General features: G+C 41.7%; 1 long non-coding RNA gene across 1 annotated transcript; it reads left to right on the top strand.

Moving 5' to 3' along the window:
- The first annotated feature begins 216 nt into the window (after nucleotides 1-216).
- LOC109300240 lies at nucleotides 217-4541 on the top strand. Its single transcript, XR_002098166.1, has 2 exons — nucleotides 217-1353; nucleotides 4414-4541. It is a non-coding gene; the product is annotated as an uncharacterized LOC109300240 (long non-coding RNA).
- The last annotated feature ends 502 nt before the right edge of the window (nucleotides 4542-5043 follow it).

Here is a 5043-nt window from a genome sequence, read left to right as displayed (position 1 = left end):
CCCTTTGACCCTCCTGGGGATTACCTTCCTCTGGGCTTGGAGGATCATCTCCTTAAGGAGCGACCACTCCCCTTGGACACCCGGCTCCCCTCCCCTCTGAGTCTTCAGCGCTTCTCCAACTATCCTCCTTAGCTCGTTGAAGTTCGCCCTCCTAAAATCTAGGGCCACCACCTGACTGCTTGCCTTTGCCACCTTGCGGTGAATGGTGAATTCTAGTTAAGTCATTGTCAAAGTCATCTTCAACAATTTCTTTCTGCAACTCGGATTCTTATTTTAAGAAAGTTTGCTGCAATGTTGCTTGTGAGATGGGTCTAAGCTGGGAACCTGGTACACTGTTTATATTCCCCATGCCAAACTTGGTTTTGGATTTTTTTTTTTTTCTTATTACCTTGGAGTGAGAGTGGGTTTTTTTTCTTTCTTTTATTATTACTGAAAGGTCTTCAAACTTCTGTTTAATTTTTGAAGGATTTATGTCTCTTAAATATCTAAGTGAATAGAAAAAATTGTATTCCTTTAAATCCCAATTTGTAGAGAAAGCAGCTTGAGAGTTGGGTAAGTGAATTAGCTCATGGGTTAAATTTACAATAGGAAGGAGTATGTGGGAGCTGCCTATTCAGAGTGTTAAAGAAATAATAGGATTAGTTCTTGTAGTCTCAATGCAGAAAATGCGGACTTCAGTCTGACATGGACGCATGTGTTCTTAGCTCGGTCTTTTGTGTGAAATCAAGGACAATGAAAATTTAAGATGCTTTTGCTTTGAGGTCCTCCAGTTGAATCTTTTAAGGTGGTTCTTTTTGTATGTGCACAAAAGGTGAATTTAGTATGTTAAATACCTGACTAATGATTTCCCCCCCTACACGCTTCTCTCCAAACTTGTTTTGCAATCACCGGGATCTTGATTGGGACTACATCACTGGTAAAATATTGCTACCCTAAAACATTGATGTTAAACATGCTTTTTCTTAAATAACTAATTTATCTTCCAGTGTTTTAGTAATGGGAATGGAAATGCTGTGCATGCAGGCATTTTTTCCGTTGTAGTATTTTTAAGTTAAATGTCATTCATTGTTCAAATGTGCGCACAGTTAACGTGTATACATTTTTGTCCATCCTTCTGCAATAGGTGTCTTCATATACAACGCACATTAGTCCAGATGCTTGAAACAGAGAGCATTATTTTCAGTTTCTTGTGTTTGTTTTATCATTTCATAATCATTCATATGTATCTTTATTTTTAGCTTAAGTGAAAGCCATGAAGCATTAAGACTGCATGGGGGTTATTTTGAGATCATCTGATTTCCTACTAGAAGGTGCTGTGAGATATCATCGCCTTGAAAACCTTCAAAGAGAATGGTAATGAAAAAAGACAGGCCTTTGTTGTTGTTGTTGTTTTTATTTTGCATCACAAGTCTTCCTCCCTTCCAGAGCTGTTCCCTGTTATCATACAGGTCGTACAGAGCATATTACTTTCCATAAATCCATATTCTGTGATGGGAAGGGAAGCCATGCAGCATTTTCCCAGGTAGAACAACATATTTCAGATTTAAAGTTCAATGCTGTTGGAAAAAGTGTGGTTTTTTTTTTTTTAAGCGTTAACCTTGTTTGTCTGGTATGTAGCTTGATAGCTAGCACATGCTTAAATACTTCTCGGAATTGGGAGCATAGAAATGAAGCCAGAATAAAAGCCTTTATTGCTTTTCAGAATGGTTTACTATAAGCATTTTATTTATTTTCTGCTTTTGCTTGTTAGCAAATGTAGCATTTCCTTGTGAACTTTGAAACAGCAGTCTCACTTTGGGGTGAAAGATGCTCTAACACTGTTTTGAATAGTAGCTAAACTAAGCATTTATTTAAATAGATTAGCAAGCATGAGTCTTATGTCACTTTATACTGTTTGAAACACTCTCCCTAGAAGCAGCATGTCCTTATCTTGGAAGCAGTCGTACATAATACTGGGTGGATCATAATTCAGAGTTAATAAAAATTCCTATAAAATAGGAATTCATCCATGATAGCCATGCGCGCACTCTCGCTCTCGCTCTCTCGCTCTCTCATATATATCTATATATATATATCTCTCTTGATATATCTCTATCTATCTCGCTCTCTCATATATATATATATATATATATATGAGAGAGAGAGAGCATGGCTATCATGAATATATATATTACAAGGAGTTTACTGCACATGCTAAAGTATTGTGTGGTGCTGTAATCTGTAGGGTACATCTCTTCAGGCACAGCACATAGTCTTTTCTCTCTGTTTGCTTCACTTACATTATGGCTAATGGAAGTTGATTACTTGCAGCCAGAGATCATTATCATTTATATACATAACATTTAATCCAGTTGATGGTTTGGAAGTATACAAGTCTTTATCTATACTTAATTCTATGTCCCTTTGCCCAGTAGCAGTTTGCACTGTAAAGTCTGGTGTACACACAAAACTATCATCAGTTTAACACTATAGGCTTGGACTGTGATTTTTTTTAAATTTCCTATACAGTTTTACCAGTGCAACCTGCAGTGTGGGTGCAATTACACAACAGTAACATGCCCTGTACCAGTACAGAGTGGTATTTCCCTGAAGGAAGTAATACACTCCTATAAAGCACTTCTGCACCAACAGACAGACACCCACACTATAGAGGATGTGCCACTCTCCCACGTGTGTACACTTTCACAGGTTAATTGTGCCCCTTTTATAGGAAGTGGGACCTGGGCTTCACACTCACCCATGTTCCCTTTTGGCACACTCCTGTTGTGCATAGACAGAACACTTGTCACCTACTGACAGCAACACTTACAGTTGAGTGTGTTTTTTGACACTGCCTCAATTTATCTGTCAACTGTGCAACAGATGACTTCATGTGCAGGTGTCACTGCAGCCCATCTCCCTGCACTTGAGTTGGGCACAGTATCGCCTTAGCAGTTGGTTGTGTATCAATATTTATTTTAATCCAAGCCATCTGCTCACAGCCTGCAGTTGCTGAGGAAGCCCTATGACTACCGCTGAATTTTATTTTGCTGAACAAAGCTGGTCTTGTCGTAAAAAGCTGTAGTTAAAAGACGGCCCCAAAGAGATTGGACCTTGTGAGGGCCTGGGGTCCATATGGAAGGCATTACACTGCCTACAAAGAAGAAAGAAAAAGAAACCCTTCCAATTTCTGACAAGAGCCCAGGGATATTGGTGTTTAACCACATGATTTTACTGACATCAGGTCAAACCCCCACCAATCGCACGTGGTTGAAACCAACAGCTGGTTACAAAACATTGTATTTGGGAATTCAAAAACCCCAGGAATTCCCTCTGATGATATTTTATTTAGTGCTAAGGGCTAGTAGTATTTAAAAAAAATAACTCTAAGCTTTCCTTCTATAGAAGGTGATCTCAGCCCTGATGAAAGAAATGAGAAAACTCCCATTGCCTTCGCTATGGCTAGATTTCCCTCGGGTTCCTGAGCCTGTACTGGCTTTTCAGTTTTGCAGACCCCAGGCCTTTATGGGCAGCAGTGTTTGTGCTGATCCTAAGGCAGGACCAGGGCTACAAATGACGGTGTAGTTGTCCATGGCCGAAGCCCAAAGAGATGTTGATGGAGCCGTGCCAGATTGATACCAGCTGAGGATCTGGCTCTGACACTTGAGCTTTTATGGAGGAAAAGCTTTAGAGAATCTGGCTCTGACACTTGAGCTTATGCAGGGGGCTGGACCCGATGAACTTTTGGGGACCCTTCCAGCCCTACGAGTCTACGATTTAGGAGAGAAATCTTAAAATCTGCAGATACAGCCCTCACGACAACTCGCTGTCTAGAGATATTAATTTTAAGCTGTGAGCTCCAAGGGCTTGCTTACACCGCTTCTGCTTCGAGTCGGAGAGCACAGCTGAGGGAGCCTGTCCCATCCACTCGGTGCTGCTCCACGTGCCCCAGAGCCTGGGACAAGGCCACGTGGCTGCCCGATTGCATGGCAGGAACTGCTCCTTTTCTCAGGCTGTGTTCAGTAGCAGGTGCTCAGGCCTGCCCTGGGGGATCTAGACCTTTTGGTGTATGCAGAGTGGGAGCAAGTGGGCAGGGCGTGCTGCACGGCGGCATCCCTGGGCTTTGGCTGGAGGTGCTGCAGACAAGCTCAGTTGACAGCCGAGAATCCACAGTTGTATTTTGAATAGGAAATGTGTCGAACAGCCGCACTGATGCCTATTAGTATGTTCCTGTGCCAACAAACCTACATTTTGGTTGTTTCCAGCCTCACCATGAGAATAGTTTCCGTTCAGTATGTTGTTTTCTGCAGCTTGAAGCCTTATGCGGAGCTTTCTTTTATGAGTTTTTCTTTCTTTCTTTATGGTGAATTAATGTTTGTCAAGCCCCATTTTTATTTACTTTAATCCTCTTTTTTTTTTCTTTCTTTCTTTTAGGTCTGAAAAGTTTTTTTTTGGTGGTGACATGTTCCAGAACTTGGATCAGTTTTACATTTTCATGTAGCATGAGAGAGTTTGTAAATTTATGTGTCTGTATAACAATAAACTTCCATCAGAGGACTTCAGTGTGCTTTCAAATCTAGGTATATGCATGAACACTGCTGTCTGCACCAATGAACTGATAGTAAGGGGAAGGAGAAACTTTAGTCAAGGATATTGGGTCTTGTCAAGGTACTATCACAGATGGGGCCGATGACCCCAAAGTCAGGCGCAGGGTAAAGTAGAGGGTTTTGGTTTATCTGCTTTGTCATCAGGAAGAGCTAAGGCAGCTTTGCCTTGCGCCTCTTGAGTATGATCCTCTGGGTTTAGCAAGAACTCTCCAGCACGTTGCAAATGAAACGAAACCAAAGACGCTGTCCCATTGCTAACGGGCAGAGAAGGCCGAGTCAGGATGCGCAGGGGCCGCGTGTCTCGCTCACAGCAGCAAAGGCAGCTGCTAGAAACCTCAGGCGAAATCCCAGAGCCATTAAAGTCTGTAGGAATTTTACCACTGCTTTCAGTGGGGCTGCACTTTCACCCCCTCAAATGAACACAGCTTTTAAACGTAAGTTGTAACATTAACCATGC

This window comes from Gavialis gangeticus, unplaced genomic scaffold (assembly GCF_001723915.1).
Source record: "Gavialis gangeticus isolate Ggan-Ray unplaced genomic scaffold, GavGan_comp1, whole genome shotgun sequence".
Taxonomy (NCBI): Eukaryota; Metazoa; Chordata; order Crocodylia; family Gavialidae; genus Gavialis; species Gavialis gangeticus.
Note: the sequence above shows the minus strand (reverse complement) of the source record. Positions and strands in the feature narration are given on the sequence as shown.